Source organism: Pelodiscus sinensis, chromosome 4 (assembly GCF_049634645.1).
Source record: "Pelodiscus sinensis isolate JC-2024 chromosome 4, ASM4963464v1, whole genome shotgun sequence".
Lineage (NCBI taxonomy): Eukaryota > Metazoa > Chordata > Testudines > Trionychidae > Pelodiscus > Pelodiscus sinensis.
In genome coordinates this window covers 32,394,785-32,413,578 of record NC_134714.1, presented here as the reverse complement: position 1 = coordinate 32,413,578, position 18,794 = coordinate 32,394,785, and positions in this window count along the sequence as shown.

Below are 18,794 nucleotides of genomic sequence, written 5' to 3'. Positions count from 1 at the left end.
AGTCTAAACTGCTATTTAGGGCCAGACAATGCAATAAAAAGGTCATAAATAAGGCCTCTGGCATAGGGATATAAAATTTCAATTAATTGGCTAATTGACTAGTTGATGCAATTTGCATTGACTATTCAATTAATCTATAAGGGCACCTCTGCCACTTCAAAAGCACTGTGGGGAGCATGGGGCCAGCGGGGAACTCAAGCAGTCCCCAGTTGGCCCCATGGCATTTCAAAGCAGCAGCACTGCAGGGGCTCCATGCGGAGCTATTGCTTTGAAATGCCGAGGGGAGTCCCCAGTTGACCCTGGGCTCCACAAGACAATGCCACTTTGAAACGTTGTGTGCAGCTCAGGGACATATCCGGGTACTCCCCCTCCCCCCCCCCCGCCTCTTTCTGATAGAGGCAGCAAGGTGGGGGAAGTGACCAGTCAACTAACATGTCAAGTATCCAATAGGCATTTGCTTATTGGATAGTTGACTAGTCTACTAGTCGTTCACATCCCTACTCTGGCAATATGAAAACAAAATTTTTGTCAAGACAATTTCTATAGAAGGTATCTGTAATAAGCAAACATACTTGCCTTTTATATTAATTGAATTCCCACACCCTCAACTATTTCATTCAAATACAAGGGCAATATAACAAAATAACTGATTATGCAAATTTTGATTAAATTTTTTCCCTCTGAAGTTGTGATCGTGGAGGGATTTTTGAATAGTCAGTCATCAACTTTTGGCCTCTCTGGATAGGTGAAACACGTGTAAAGTACTGTAGTTGTAAATTCTAATGGCTTGTCTTCACATACAGTGCTACTGGGGTGCAACTCCAATACTTACTTACTCTGGTGCAATGGATTCTCCCACTGGTGTAAATAATGTGCCTCCCTGAGGGTGCATCTAGACTGAAGGTGCTTTTTTTAAAAAATGGCTATTTTTCAAAAAAAACCCTTCACTTACGTCCACACTATTATTGCGTTCTTTTGAAAGAAAATTGAAAGAATACAGAGGTTTTTCCAACACTGGTAAACCTCATTCTATGAGGAAGAATGCCTTTTCTGAAAGATTTCTTTTGGAAAAAGATGTATGTGGACATAGAAGAGGGAGATTTTTTCAAAAGAAGAGGTCTCCAGGAAAAAGCACAGGTGCCCTAGTGGCCATTCCACCCATAGTTATCACAGCTTACGTGCAAGACCTTGTCTAATGAGTGTGGACGATCTCTTTTGAAAAAGCAGATCACATTTTTGATCCGCTTTTGAAGAAGATTTTTTGGAAGATCTTGACCGAAAAAGGTTCTTTCGAAAGAAGCTTGCAGTCTAGATGTGCCCTGAGAGGCAATAGATAGCTACATCAACAGAAGAATTCTTCCATCCACCTAGTACCGTCTACGCAGAGCTTTAGCTTGGCTTACAGATACCTCTCAATACTTGGATTTTTCACAGTCCTGAGGAATGGAGTAAAACTGACCTAATTTTCTAATGTAGGGTAGGCTTATGAGAAAATTCTTCTCAGATATAAAGCAAACTTTTTGTTCCTGTCAATTTGAGCAGAGTGGTGTAAGATAAATACAGGAAAATCTTTATTTAAGATGAAGCAAGCAACATAAGGAAGGGTTGGACCTGGAATGAACTAATCCCCAGACCAGCCAGGGGGAAGTGCCCTAGCAGTGTATGGATACTGTGATGCTACTTTGTAACTTTTAGCTTAGAGGTTAGTACACTTCCCTTGGAAATGGTCAATTATCCCTCCCCAAAGTAGGAGAAATGATTTGAGCAGGTGTCTCCTATCTCTTGGGAATGCTGTGACTATGGAGAGTCGATATGGGATTGCCTCAGTTTCTCCTGTTAAAGCTGTTCCATTTTGTATGAGTAAAGAGTCATTGGAGCAGATTACAGACCCAGTGGCTTTCATTGTCTGGTGGGTGACTTTTAACCACCAATCTGTATATTCACTTGCTCTTTTACTAACCCAATTACATGTATTTATTCACACTTAAATAGCTTCAGCTGGAGACATTGAAGGAGGCTACCATTAAGTTAGCCAATAACTCAGTAGTTAGTGAACCCTTCTAAGAGGAGTGGGAGAGCCTTCTTGAAATCTTTTCTTACCCTTAAGCAGAGGTGGGGGTTGAACCTGGTTCTCCCACTTTCCAGATAAGCACTCTAGACACTGGGCAAAAAGATAGGCATTGCTGCCATGTGTAGAGAAGTAGGTGCCTGTCTCATGCCCACAAGGAATGACTTAAAAGCTACCTGATTCCAAGATAGGTGTTCCTGGGTGTGGAACAGAAATAGAGATGGGTATCTCCCTGTATCCTGGAAGTAAGGTGCTTCTAAAAGATTTAGGACCCACATCAATGTCTCCCACTGGCTAACTCAGGCAGTTCTGTGCCTAGCATACTGGCTTTTGTGAATTGCTTCCTTAGGCACTCATCTTATGCATCATATAGAGATTATCATCACCTAATAAGCCATCTTGTTAGTCTTTAAAGTGCTACATAGTCCTGTTTTTTGTTTCAGCTAGACTAGACTAACACGGCTACATCTCTATTATTCTATATAGAGATACTAGGCACTCAACCCAGGCTTCGCTAAGCTGAATATTGTTGTTCCAGGGATTTTCTAATAATTTAGGGATTCAGGGTTTAAGGCCTTGATTCTTCAGGGTTAGGGTTAGGGTTAGAACTGCAGAAGTTTGCCCCCAATCAAGTCATAGGTGCTGGAATTAGGAGAGCTGGGGGTGCATCAGCTCCTCCTAGTTTGAAGCGGTTTCTAACATTTACAGAGTTTACAGTTTTATTTAATGTCTTTCAGCATCCCCACTAATAATATCAGGCCACACTGATTCTTACAGATCCAGGGAATACATTCTGTTTTGGAATCTTTGTTGCTAGGAATGTGTAGAGAACAATTAAAACAAACACAGGTGATTTTCAGATTCCTGGTGGAACTTGCAGGGCAGACAGTTAGGAAATCATTGTTGTGTTTGTAAATAGAGCAGTTTTGATTCAGACATCATTGGGAGACAACTAACAAGGAACTTTTTACATCAATTCTAGATTTTTTACTTTTCAAAGCAGAGCTCAATTTCTACAAATTTTAGAAACACCATTCTATAAGTTCAAAGGGGAAAAGAGTCAATGTTGTTAAGAAATAGTGACAAAATATTCAGGAAAAGCAAAAATGCTTGCTTACAGAGGTGAAGAATAAGGCCACAAACAAATTTTAAACCTCTCTCAGGATTCTTTGGAGTGAGTGAAGCTGAATGGCACTGCATCATAATGAGAGAAAAAGATTTAAAAACAGTTATCCTAGCATCTCTTAAAGCAGGAAGACAATGGAGACAGGGATAGGGAAGTTTTAATCCCTTTCTCCTAGCATCCTGTGGGAGTAGGTGTGGCTTCCTGATGCTAGCTCTGGTTGACAACAGCTGCTGTTGCCTCAGTCTTTCTAGTTTGTTATGCTTTTTCATATAAACAGTTTACTGATGTAGCTGGGAAATCTTTTATACAGCTCTCTAGAAAGTCTTTAACCCACTTTAATTTGATTTGCCTCATAAACCAACATTTGCTGAGCTGCTAAAGGAGTTATTGACTGAATAAGTTTTCCAAACAATAAGGTTCATTCAATAAATCCTTGGTTCAGAATATCAAGGAGTTTTTTAATTACACTTTTGAAATGAATAAAAAAATTCCTCCATAGAACTCTTTTAATTGTATTTTTCTTTAAATTTAAATAATAGTAAAAAAGATGGCTGAACAATTTTGTAGTTGTTATAACACTTAATTAGAAAACTACACACAGCAGCAGTTAAAAACCAAATATTTAAATAAAAATTAACTCAATTCAGCCAGCCACAAAAATGCTGCTTTTGATCCCCTGTCCTTCCATACTAAACTGTTATACTATGGGTTATGCAGTGCATACTAACCAATTTAAAAATTGTTACATTTGTATAGTAAGTGTTTGCAGGGGGATGGTGATTTGAGCATCACATTGTCTGATTTCATAATCATTTTATTGTAAACAAAACTACAGATTTTAAATGTCCGTGTGCTATTGACTTCTTCTAGCAGCAATGCTGTTATTCAGTTTGTCACAGTCTCATTAAAATATACCTTTCCCCTATCTGGCTTTATATACATGTACACGCAGAGACACATCTTTGAAAAGTGTCCTAGTTGTCAGCCTGTTGCAGGTTAAAAATTGTGAAACAGGTGCTCCATCCATTTCTTAATGTAGCTTTTTTTCTGATAGAAGGCAAAACATAAAAAGGGATTTCAGATGGGTTTTTTATTGAACTGCTGTCAGGTTTTGTTATTGCTGGGTGCAGAGAGAGTGTGTGTTAGTGTAATAAAATATAAATTTCCCCAAGCATTTAGATTTTAGCATAAGTGGGTTTCTTTTCATAACTATGTTTGTTTAATAGATTTAAGTACATCAAAAATGCTTACACCTAAGTTCTAGATGACATGGTGATAGCTATCCAAGTTTCTGCAAGCATTAGACTTTAGCTTAGATGGATTTCTTTTAATAATTATGTTAGCTTAATAGATTTAAGTGCATTCAAAATGTTTTAAACACAACCTCCAGTTGCCCTTACAATTAATAAAACTCTTAATCACATGGTAATAGTCATCCAGCAGCAGAAGAATAGTTTTATTGAAAGAAAACAGCTTTTGTTGACGACTTACCAATTTATCTCTTCTGTTGCCAAATGAAATGTACAGAAGTATAGTTAACATGAAAATAAACTATTATGCATAATATTTTCAAAACAAATGAGTTTCTAGTGAAAGATCCTGCCATTTCTCCACTAATTCAGGGTGTCATTCTTTTGATTTATTCTACGTACACATATAATAGCATACATGAAAAGAACATCATTAAAATTGAAAAGTCAAGCTCTCAAAAGTTAGGAAACAAGAGAATCAACTGAACTTAGCCCTCTTGGATATTGCGATGAGTCATACTTTAGTTACCCCTAAACCTGAGTTACTTATAAGCCTGACCCTACCTAAACCTGATGTGTCAGCCAGAGAGTTTGATGAATCATCAGATGCACTTACCCTGTTTCATGCATTCTATAGGGTTCAGCTAATCCAGAGATAAGGTCCCATCCAGATGATGGCCTCTGAGGAAAGACTGAAAACAACTGAGTTTGTTGTATCTGGGGAAGAGAAAATAGTGAGTGAGGTCATGATAATAGTTTTGTTACAAGGAGAGAGAAAAATTGTTTTCTTTAACTTCTGAAGATAGAATAAGGAGCAATGAGTTTAAAATGAAGCAAAGACTGCTTAGGTTGGCAATTAGAAAATACTTCCTGTCAGGGTGGTTAAGCACTGTAATAAAATTCCTAAAGAGATTATGGAATGTCCATCGCTGGAAATTTTTTAGAGTTAATTAGACAGATACTCGTCAAAGATGCCTTGAGTATAAGGAATTGGATTAGAAGACCGCTCATGATCCCTTCCAGTTCTCCAATTCTATGAAACATAGAAACTGGAAATGGACCTAGTAGGCCATTTTTTTCCTTTCACACTGGTAATCTACACTTCTATATGTACAAATACTTGATCATAGCCTACAGTTTTACAATAGCATTATTTTATTTATTTATTTATACAATGACCACTCAGCACTTCAGCAGTCCAAGTATATTAGGTTTTCATTCTCAAGATGGAAACATTCTTGTTAGACAAACTGACATAAATGCAGAGGGCTCCAAAGGACCAGCTCTGTCAAGGAAACTGTCAATGAACACAGCACATAGGGAGCAATTAAGAAAAGCTAGATGTTCATCTAATTCTGCTGTGGCAGAATTCATTTTACTGTAGCAAAGCACCTTGGAAGAGATGCTGAGGAAAAGAATGACACTATTTTTAAAGAAGAGTCTCTTTTGAAAAAGAGGTTCTGTCCCAGATTAAAAGAAGGCCGCAAAGGCCTGAAGAAAAACTGCTAAAAGTACATATTTGAGAAGTCTTTTACAGGAGACCTCTCTGGGTTTATTCAGAATTCTTCTCATGCTGTGGTGTTTAAGGGCTGACAATAGTCAACAGAATCTGCTGTAGTAGAAGATAAGAGTAGTAAAGCAGATTCAAGAGAAAGGAGAACTTCTTCAAAGATCCATACTGTTCAAGGAGTACAAATCCAACAATAATTTGTCAGAACTGAAGATGACTTTATAACTACATAGTATACTTACAAAACTCACAATTAGAAAAACATATCTTCAGAAAAAGCTGAAAAAACTCATTGCATTAGAGAAGTATTACCTCATCACAGTACTGTACTCTGTGCTGGACTAGTGGATTGTGCTAACAAATTGTTCTTAAAACATATATTAGATGTAGTATGTGCTGCAAGAGGTAGTTATTTTCAGGAGAGGATTAGCTCTTGTGGACTGATGTGGCAAAAGCTGAGTCATGTTGAAAAAATTACTGTTAGTGAATATAAAGAAATATGAAAAAAATCTAGTAATATGTACTTATCAGATGACTGTTGATAGATTTTACACAGTATATTCTCCTGCTTATTATCATAGAATGGGGACAATTTAGGTGCTGCTTCTAATTATACTAAGTTATGGAAGAATTGTGTTTTTTGTTCATGGATACATCAGCTTTTTCAGAAAATTTGTTCCCACTGCCAATCAACTGACGCCCGTATTCTAAGAATTAAATACCGGTGTGATCAATTTGCATTGTTGATTACTAAAGTGACATTGAGGTCTGGTCCATGGCTTTATTTCCTGTGATTTTATTGGAATAGAACCTATTTATATAGTATCATAGGTGCTGCTGGTAGTTACAGACATAATAATAAATTCCTAATCTAAATGGAATCTAATCTAATATAAGCAGGTAACACATTAATGATGGGAAGAGATCATATGGCTGGATTTAGGTGTGTGGGCAAAAGAAAAACATTTTTGAAAAACTGAAACATTTTTGGAGGGTTGTGTACTATTCACTGCTAGCTTTTGTATATATTTTCAAAGGTATCCCAAAATAACAATTGGAAGAATTTTAATTCCAAATATCTCCTACTTTGAGAACTAACATTAACACCATCTGTTGACTTTTCTCCATCCATTTCTATAAACTTTAAGGGAACCTTGATTTCAGTTGTCAACATCATTGTTTAAGGACTGATATACTGGTAGTAGAATTTTCACCTTCATCTTTGAATATTCTCAGTCCAGTGAGTTATAAATGTGCATTTCTAGTCACGTTTTTTGATAAATCTGGTTGACTTCACTTTTAGTTAATAGGGCACTCAAACCTTTCAGTCTAGATTTGACCTATTTTAAAGTTATTATAGCCATCAGGCAAATTTTCTTCAGAGTCTTTATTTCTAAATGCTAAAACTCTATCACTATTTAGGAAAACTAAACTAGGAGCCTTTACTGATGAGTCAAAAATAATTTAGTTCTGTTTCTGCAGAAAGACACTTGTGGGCTGGTGCCCCATGAGTTGTGATAATTAGGGCACATCTTCACTCACCGCACTGGAGGTCGACCTTCTGGTGTTCAATGTAGTGGGTGTAGTTAGCACCCATAAATCGACTGATAAGGGCAGCTCTGGCCGGTGGCTGTATTCCTCATAGTCATGAGTAAGGAAAGCTAAGAGGAGCATTTGCTCCCATCAGCCTTCCCCTGTGGGGATGGCACCAAGCTCAGCTTAAGGTAAGCCAATTCCAGCTACAAATTTTACATAGCTGGAGTTATGAACCTTAAGCTGACATCCCAGGTCTAGTGTATACCTGGCCTTAGACATGGAGTAGTTGAACAAGGCAGATTCGTCATTAATACTGAATTTTCTCTGACTGTAGATCTAGGTCATACAGTACTGAATGTTGCCCTAATGGGGTTTTATGGTTTCATTTAATTTTTTATTATAGCTTTCTTTTTTCTTTAAAGAAAAGAAAACTATTTAAAAGGGAAAATGTGTTAATGGTAGAAACCAATGGGCAGGAAAACTGGGTTGATAGATTCTTAGTGAAGAACAAAAGAGGGGGTTTTGGTAGGGGTAGAATAAGCAAAGATGCTCACATGGGAGAGACATTCTAGAGGTTGAGAAAGGGAGAGGTTGTTTCAGAACCTGCCCCAAAAGAATCTCCAAAGAGAGGAGAACAGTTGCTGGGGAGGAATGTTTGAGAGGAGATCAAAAGTAAGAAGTAAAATAGACGCAGCAGCTTGGTTGTATGTCCCAACTTAAAGATAGTATTGCCAATTGCATTTTGGCTGAGTGCACCAAGCGGAGGTATTGGTTCTGAACGATGTGATTCACCTCATGAATCACTAAGCCTTGTTTCAACAGAACCCCACGCATTTTCTCTATCCAAGACTAATAGATCTCTGATTAGTTTGTGGGAGCTTATGAGACCTCACCCTGAAGCTGAAGTCAATGGGCCATGGAAGGTTGCAGGATCAGACCCTTGAAATGTAACTACAACATTTCAAAATATTTCAGATTATAGCAGGGTGTTTTCTAGCTCTTCATTCGAGTCTGTGGGCCGATTCTCTACTTCATTACAACTGTTTGACACCAGGATAACTCTATTGAAATTAATGAAATGGCAACAGAATAAAAATCAGTGTAACAGTGCTGTAATAGACCCCATAGTAATTACCTTATTTTAAATAACAAACTGTCTGAAATAAGATACAGAGTTGATTACCTGTAGATCACTGATTCAAATCTGATCTGCTAGGAGTCACTAAAATTATTATAAACAAATAAGTGTTTGGCAGTCTACATAAAATATTATTTATAGCACCATAGTGCATGACTTAATGGTCTCAGTTCACTTGTTAGTTTCCACATCACAAAACTAGCATTTCAATTGGCACTAATTAGTCTCCTATGCCACAACTCAGGCAGCTAAATAAGTGGCCTGATTTTTTCAGAAATGCTGCATTGAGTGAATTTTTTTTTTTAATTTTTATGAAAAACCATGACAGAACCTAAGAATAGTAAATAGCTTTGTGTTTGAGGTTGGAGTACCATGTTGAAATCCCACCTCTAAATCTGGTAAAATAGGCATTTGAAGCTGGGTCTCATTCAGCATAGCTGAGTGTCTTGTTTACAAGGCTATTGGCTAGAACTCTAGTATGCTTATTAATTTTGATCACAAATTCTGTTCTGGAACTGAGAAAGTTTCTGACCCCTGTCGGTGAAATTTTGCAATTTTGTCAAATTGGCATTTTCCAATGAAAAATCATTTAATCCAAAAGTTCATGACCAGCTGCCATTACCATTGACAGGTTTCTAACTTCAAGCTATGAAAGTTAGCCTTGTAAGAACTTCAGTGCACGAAGATACTTGTGATTGTTCCAAACCACCATACCGGAAAAAAGAGTTGTTCATATTTTTTAATTAGCCAACCATCCTAGTGTGAATTATACTCTTTTTGTGTTTGTTCATAGGTAAGTCAGCCATAGAATTAGTTCCTTCCTGCACAAACAACCCTTCAGTGCCTATGAAAACAAAACTAGAGCCTGACCTAGGCCAGCCAGGAGCTGACAGTAAACCAAATGCTCACAGCTGTCTTCCACAAACCACCCTATGGGCACATGATGGGGAAATTCAACAGGACATTTGCATAACAGGCTGACAAGAATGTAGAGAACTATTATTAGCCCAACAGCATCCATCATTGCACATTACATATAAACACATGCATGAAAACTTCCTACAAATGGACATGTGCTGTAGAGATGAATTTGAACAAAACAGTTGGATCCAATCATCCAAGACCTTGTGGAAAATTCCAGATCAGGATCTAAGTTTTGCAATAGCCACTGTATTTATAACTAAATTAAACCCCACATCCAAACTCCACCCTAAAATAAAATAGTGAAGCATTAAAGATCCAGGTGCAGAGTGAAATTTTACAGTTCAGGCCCTTCTCTAGTGCTTTATCATAGGAAAAATACATTTCCCCTTTTCTACTTCTTTAGACCAGTATGAATGAATGCATTTAATGAATCTTATCTCTGGTTTAAAATGCATTAGAGGGCATAGTAATTTTTTTAAAATAATTTCAACATAAATATTGTAGAAAGTGTTTAGAACGTGTTCCCAACCCCAAGCCATAATCTGATCCCCTGAGTCATCCAGTCCCCAGCTGAAAATCATTTTTTTCATGAATGTTGCTATGGACTTCTTAATTTTAGCTATTATAGACAACCCAGCAGATCCTGTTGCTGATACATTCGTTATGCCCATGGCAAAGCAAGAAATAGAGATGCTTTCTATCACATTCGATGAATCTGTACATCTTGTGCAATTCCCTTGTTTTTTTCCAGTAACATCCTCTGAATGGTTTGCAGAGATTTTATTATTGAAGCTACCTATTTGTTTATAAACAATATCACATTATTTCCATATGTCCAAACTATGATCTCAGCTTCTGCTCTTTTTTCATTTTTTTGTTAGGCAGCTGACCAAAGCTTTAATAATCATCTACTGAATGAATGAGATCAAGTGCTAGTGCTCAAATTGCTGTACTTGGTGAGAAAATTGGATGAAGCAGGGGATTAATAATGATCTATAGAGCCTTTTTGCCTTTGGTCTGCCAGCTCAAACCCAGCCTCAGTCAGCAAGAACTGAAAATAAATGTTGGCTATTTGATATTCTAGTTGAAATAAATTTGGTTGTGGCAGTCTACTTCCCAAGTGTCCATGTCACACTCACTATCAATCTTGTTGGAAGCCATTATTAGACAAGTGGAGGACTCAGTGAACCATGGAAACTGAATTAGCCTCTCACCCATAGAAGGTTAGGGTTTGAGGCATATTGTTAGGTGAATGTAAGGAAACCTTGAATTGACACCACCCAGCTGTACATGTTATGTGAGTAAGCAAATGACTTCAATCTGCAGGGGTTCAATCTAGAACTTTTCACAAGCTCATTCTCTATCTATCTATCATACGTGCACCACTAACAATTCACTAAGAAAAAGGAGAGAAATATATTATGTGCACATATGTATCATAGCAAGATCCTACTAGTCTCCACTATAACATTGGAAAAATGCTTCCTTGTTGTCCTTTTTCTCTCATATGCTTCTAACTTCCTAAAAAAATCCAACTTTGGAACAAATATATTCTCTTTGATAGCTATCAAAAGGTCAATATTTCTGGCAAGCTTGAACATCATCTCTTTATGCTCCAGAAAGATTTTTTTTACTTTCTTTCAAAAACCTAAGAAATTAAATGCAAAACTTTCTTGCAACCCTTGTATTGCACAGCTGAAGCAACAAAATGTTAGACAATGCAAAAGGGAAGTTTCTAACACCCCTTTTGACTCTGCTGCATTGCATACATGTTGCATTTTTATAGTCTTCTTTGTTTGGTCGAATGTAAAGTTTAACATATTACTATAAGATATAGATAATCATTTATACAGAGGGCCAGATTTTCAAGAGCTTAGAATCTAGTACTTTGATTGAAACAAAAAAAAAAACCAATAGAACTACTGGGTATGGAACACTTCTAAAAATCTAGTGATTTTATTTAGATGCCTGAGTGGGAGCTGAGCCCCGATTGCGGGTATTAAGCACTTTTGACAGTCTGGCCCACAATGTGCAAAGTGGTTGAGTAAGCATTGCTTTTGCCTCTCTTGATTTTGAATTACTTTTATTGTGTAGTATTTCTAAAATTGACTTTATTTATATTTTTCCATGTAGCTCTATTGCAGTATATTGTATTATATTGAAAGAAAAAGAAATTGTGCAAAGAGAATAAAATAATCCATTAGTACGGTACATGTATTAGTACAGAAAATCAATAAATATTTAATATTACAAAAATGTCACTTTGACTTACACTTTGCAATCCCATTGACTTCAGTGCAATTGCGCAAGTTTAAGTGAGGCTGAAATGTGCTTCTGTTGTTTTAGCAAAGTCTTGATGAAATAATGTAGGGTTCTTTATTCAACCATGTATAAAGTAATAGGAGGCACTTTAAAAGTTTATTGCTTATACATGATTTCTGTTGAAACTTTCCATTACAGTTGCAGTTTTCCTTGCCCTCCTTATAGTCCCTTTTACTTTGTAATAACAAACTCCATGTTTTTTCTTATTCCTTCAGTTTCTCTAAACATTATTCTGTGTGATGTGCTATGGTGATGCAGCTAAATGCTACAAGGATGACACAAAGCCAAAGCAAAGTTAATTTATCAAACATAACTGGTGTGATAATCAATCTACAACATTAGTTCTGTGTAACCCACATGCTCTATATTGTTTCATTTGACTTTTGTTTGGCTCAAAGAATGTGAGAGAAGACTTCAGTTTTGGTTAGAGTACTCCATGTCTCTGTACACATATACAGAGAGCAAGGCAGGGAAATTCAGTTAGAAGAGCCAGGAAATAACATAAGAATGGCCATACTGGGTCAGACCAAAGGTCCATCTAGCCCAGTATCCTCTTTGCCAACAGTGGCCAATGCCAGATGCCACAGAAGAAGTGAACACAACAGGTAATCATCACGTGATCCCTCTCCTGTTATCCATTTCCAGACAAACAGAAGCTAAGGACACCATTCCTACCCATCCTGGCTAGTAGCCATTGATGGACCTAACCTTCGTGAATTTATCTAGCTCTTTTTTGAACCCTGTTAAAGTCCTAGTCTTCACCACATCCTCTGGCAAGGAGTTCCACAGATTGACTGTTCGCTGAGTGAAGAAAAATTTCCTTTTGTTGGTTTTAAACCTGCTACCTATTAATTTCATTTGGTGATCCCTAGTTCTTATATTATGTGAACAAGTAAATAACTTTTCCTTATTCGCTTTTTCCACACCAGTAATGATTTTATAGCCCTCTATCATATGCACTCTTTGGGTATGTCTACACTTGCATCCTAGTTTTTTGAGGAGTAACGTTAGTTCGAACCAAGGGGTTTGGTTCGAACTAATGCGTCCCGGCGCATACTTTCACTTTCGAAACAGCTGTTGATTGGAGTAACTTGCCGGCGAGATCATGCTAATGAAGCACAGGATATTTAAATCTCCGCTTCATTGACTATTTCGAATGCCTACAAGTGTAGAAATACCCTTAGTCTCCTCTTTTCTAAGATGAAAAGTCTAAGTCTTTTTAATCTCTCTTCATATGGGACCCATTCCAAATCCCTAATCTAGAAATCTAGAAATGGGTTGTGGCTATTTTCAGACATGCTAAGAGAGGGTATGTCTACACTACCCCGCTAGTTCGAACTAGCGGGGTAATGTATGCATACCGCACTTGCTAATGAAGCCCGGGATTTGAATTTCCCGGGCTTCATTAGCATAAGCGGGGAGCCGCCATTTTTAAATCCCCGCTGCTTCGAACCCCGTGCAGCGCGGCTACACGGGGCTCGAACTAGGTAGTTCGGACTAGGTTCCTATTCCGAACTACCGTTACTCCTCGTGCCTATATACAAATGCAAGAAGTATGGGTAATAAGCAGGAAAAACTTGAAGTGCTAATAAATAAACACAACTATGACATCGTTGGTATCACAGAAACTTGGTGGGATAATACACATGATTGGAATATTGGTATACATGGGAACAGCTTACTCAGGAAGAATAGGTGGGGAAAATGGGAGGAGGTGCTGCGTTATACGTTAAAAATGTATACACTTGGACTGAGGTTGTGATGGATGTAGGAGACAGATGTGTTGAGAGTCTCTGGGTTAGGCTAAAAGGGGTAAAAAACAAGGGGGATGTCATGCTAGGGGTCTACTACAGGCCACCTACCCAGGTGGAAGAGGTAGATGAGGCTTTTTTTAAACAGCTAACAAAATCATCCAAAGCGCAGGATTTGGTGGTGATGGGGGACTTCAACTATCTAGACATATGTTGGGAAACTAACACAGTGGGGTACAGACTATCCCAGTGGTCCCCAAGGCGGTGCCTGCGGGTGCCATGGCGCTCGCCAGGGCATTTATGTGCGCCCACCTAGCGACCAGGGCTGGCCCAAGCCATTCTTGCGCCCTAGGTCCCCGGCGCATGCCCGGCCCCTGCCCCAGGTGCGTGGCGCATGCATGGTGCCACCCCCACCCCCAGGCGCATGGCGCATGCGTGGCCCCGCCCCTGGGCGCCTGGCAGCCTCAAAAGGTTGGGGACCACTGGACAATCCAATAAGTTCTTGGACTGCATTGAAGACTTATTTCAGAAAGTTGAAAACCTATTGAGGGGAAGCTGTTCTAGATTTGATTTTACCAAATAGGGAGGAACTGGTTGAGAATTTGAAAGTGGAAGGCAGCTTGAGTGAAAGTGATCATGAAATCATAGAGTTCATGATTCTAAGGAATGGTAGAAGGGAGAACAGCAAAATAGAGACAATAGATTTCAGGAAGGCAGATTCTGGTAAGCTCAGAGAACTGGTAGGCAAGGTTCAATGGGAAGCAACCCTAGGGGAAAAACAACTGAAGAGAGTTGGCAGTTTTTCAAAGGAACATTATTAAGGGCCCAAAAGCTAGTTATTCCGCTGCATAGGAAAGACAGAAAGTATGGCAAAAGGCCACCTTGGCTTAAGCAAGAGAACTTGCATGATCTAAAAATAAAAAAGGAGTCATATAAAAAATGGAAACTAACACAAATTAGAAAGGATGAACATAAGCAAACAATACAGGTATCCATGGGCAGGATTAGAGAGGCAAAAGCACAAAACAAGCTCAAATTAGCTACAGATATAAAGGAAAACAAGCTTCTAATATATTTATAGAATGTCAAGAGGAAGTCCAAGGACAGGGTAGGCCCACTGCTCAGTGAGTAGGGAGAAACAGTAACAGGAAATTTGGAAATGGCAGAGATGCTTAATGACTTCTTTGTTTCGGGCTTCACCAAGAAGTCTGATGATGAAGGAACGCCTAACATAGTGAATGCTAGTGGGAAGAGGATAGGTTTAGAAGATAAACTAAAAGAAGAACAAGTTAAAAACCACTTAGAAAAGTTAGATGTTTGCAATTCACCAGGGCCTGATTAAATGCATCCTAGAATACTCAAAGAGCTGATAAAGGAGGTATCTAAGCTGTTAGCTATCATCTTTGAAAAATCATGGAAGACAGGAGAGATTCCAAAAGACTGGAAAGGGCAAATATAGTGCCCATCTATAAAAAGGGAAATAAGAACAACCCTGGAAACTACAGAGCAATCAGTTTAACTTCTGTGCCAGGAAAGATAATGAAGCAAGTAATTAAGGAATTCATCTGCAAACACCTGGAAGATAAGGTGATAGGGAACAGCCAGCATGGATTTGTAAAGAACAAATCACGTCAAACCAATCGGATAGCTTTCTTTGATAGGATAATGAGTCTTGTGGATAAGGAAAAGTGGTGGATGTGGTATACCTAGACTTTATTAAGGCATTTGATAGAGTCTCACATGATATTCTTACCAATAAATTAGGCAAATACAACTTAGATGGTGCTACTATAAGGTCGATGAAAAACTGGCTGGATAACCATTCTCAGAGAGTAGTTATTAACGGTTCACGATCCAAGTACCTGTACCACTTTGAATATTGGCTACAGATTTCTGCCTCACCAACAAATGAGACCTGTTTCTTTCAAACAAAAGGCTTTGATTGTGCCAATCAGCTAATTAACCCTAGGACTAGAATGCTACTAATGACGGAGCTCTCTAGATTGTTTGTTTGCTGACCAGATTGAGATGCTGCCATTTTCACCATAAACTACATATTATGTTCACTCTACAAAAACTGAGCCATCATTGCTGAAAGAAGATCAGAAGGGAATGTGCATATATGTCTGTGCTAAAATATAGAAATATACAATGATATGTTGAAACCTTATATTAGCTTATATGTAAGAGCACCACTAGATTTATTAATAGCTTTTGTTTAAAAGTTAAGCATAGTTTTCCATATACTATTTACAGTTTTTCATAGTATTGATGTTTTCTCTGTTCATCAAATGTTTGTTTTACTAAGAAACTGTATTATGTGCTCGCATGCTCTCTGAAATTCACTGGAAATTATTAACATCTATTTCTCAATTTTATATATATTAACCCTCATTTTATCATAGAATCATAGAAGGAAGTCCTGGAAGGGGCCTCGAGAGGTCATCAAGTCCAGTCACCTAACCCCCTGGCAGGACCAAATACTGTCTAGACCATCCCTGATAGACATTTATCTAACCTACTCTTAAATATCTCCAGAGATGGGGATTCCACAACTTCCCTGGGCAGTTTATTCCAGTGTTTGACTACCCTGACAGTTAGGAACTTTTTCCTAATGTCCAACCTAAACCTCCCTTGCTGCAGTTTAAACCCATTGCTTCTTGTTCTATCCTCAGAGGCCAAGATGAGCAAATTTTCTCCTTCCTCCTTATGACACCCTTTTAGATACCTGAAAACGGCTGTCATGTCTCCTCTCAGTCTTCTCTTTTCTAAACTAAACAAACCCAATTCTTTCAGCCTTCCTTCATAGGTCATGTTCTCTAGACCTTTAATCATTCTTGTTGCTCTTCTCTGGACCCTCTCCAATTTCTCCACATCTTTCTTGAAATGCAGTGCCCAGAACTGGACACAATACTCCAACTGAGGCCTAACCAGCGCAGAGTAGAGTGGAAGAATGGCTTCTCGTGTCTTGCTCACAATACATCCGTTAATGCATCCCAGAATCATGTTTGCTTTTTTTGCAACAGCATCACACTGCTGACTCATATTCAGCTTGTGGTCCACTATAACCCCTAGATCCCTTTCTGCCGTACTCCTTCCTAGACAGTCGCTTCCCATTCTGTATGTGTGAAACTGATTGTTCCTTCCTAAGTGAAGCACTTTACATTTGTCTTTATTCAACTTCATCCTGTTTACCTCAGACCATTTCTCCAATTTGTCCAGATCATTTTGAATTATGACCCTATCCTCCAGAGCAGTCGCATCTTTATGTAATGCTTGCTGAAAAGTGCTGAAAAGACAGAATTTCAGCCTATATTTCAGCAAAGTGTTAAGATGATGTACAAGAAGTACAGGAGTATAATAGTTATAAATAACAGTGCTTCAGCATGCCCCAACTCTATTACATTAGGAAACCAATTAAATAAAATAAGGAAAGAAGTGGAAGATGGGCATTATAAGTGTAAGCCTAAGGACGTGATGGCCCTGAGGATGAAAAGGGATGTGATGTGTACATATCAAGGGCCTGCAGAGTTTGTTGGGAATGTCCTGTAGTCAAATCTGTCAAGAAAAGAGAATAATGTGTGGGGAAGGTTTCTTCCCTCGTAGTTCCTCATGTTGGTTGCGTTGTAAACCTGGTTCTGTGAAGTTTTAGTTGGAATTTATTTGAAGAGAATTGATTAAAATTTAAAAAGCTTAAAAGAAACTAACATACTAACATGTCTGTCTATTGTGTAAAGAATATAGTAAATGTAACATTTCCTTAAAGCATATGATAAAATTTGAGGTGGTTGCAAACACCATGAATATCTGAGATTATGATCACATAGGTCCTGGGGCTTGGGACCACATTAACCAGCTCTCTTTCCCCAAGACAAAGAAAAAAGATGATCTCTCTCTCTCTGCAAATATAATAGTATTATGATTCACCAGATCTCCATTTACCTCACAGAAGTTGCCTTAATAGCTGTCTGGTCATCATACTTGGTTTCATGAAAGTGAAGTGTGCAGCTTCTCGGAAATTTTAACCAGAAGATTCACATAATGATAGAATCTAAAAATGGAAGTGGGATGGTAGGTAATATAGCATTGTTCCTTATATTCTCTAGTGTCAGCAGGGTATGTGACACTCACAAAAGGGTAATGAACTCTCAGCAGTTGCTAGGTAACCTGTCTTGGCCTTAGGCTCACCAATGAGCCAGTGATAGCTTGTTCTGATGATGACAGGCTTAATTTGTAACCTGATAGCCGGCTTCACAGTGGAGTAAAATCACTACGCTGCCATAATGATTTTTTTAACATCTTTATTGAAAAAGATTAGAAAATTAAATGCAAAAACCTTGTGGTATTGCACTGTCAAGGATGCATGAGTAAAGCCATCAAAAATCAAGTAATGCAAAAGGTGTAGAAATGGTCTAAAGGGGCCTGTTCAACTTGGAGAAGACTCCCTCTCTTCTGCTAGTGCAGTTGAATTTAGCTCTTAATAGAAAGCTAGCTTGATAGCAGACTTTTAAGTATTATCACTACAAACATAACAGTTCTTAGTCTCAGGCCCAGTGCCAAACATATTTGTGGGCCCTAAAGGAGGAAATGTGATATGGTGGAGAGAGAGGCGAGGGAATGATCAGTCCCAGGAGTGAGGGCCAGCCAGTGGCAATTCGGCATGGAGTGGTGTGGGCAGCCCCACTCTGGCCTGCCTAGCATGGGCACTGTTTAAAAACTGGCAGTCACCAGATGCATACTGGTCTGTCCAGTCAACATGCCTCTTACCCCCAGAGGTGGGCCCATGCCATGTGCAGCACCGTACTGCCCCCCACCTGCCTGGTGCTTCCCAACCCCCTATGCCCAGAGCCCCTGTCCAGAGACACCCGTCTCAGACCTCAATACATAGCACCCTTCTGGACCCACTATGCCTAGTGCCTCCCACTCAGAGGCCCCCATACAAACCTCCATCACAAATGCACAGTGCCTTGCACATCACCATACCCTGCCCCACACACCCCATCCATAGACCCATCTACGACAGAAACCCCCCAGAACTCTACTTAACACAACTGCATAATGCCCCATACAGACCCTCCACTGACCAATGCCCAAACACAGTCCCTTCCATTTCTCACTGCTGAATGCCACCACAAACCCCTCTATACCCAGTGCCCCAAAATACACAAA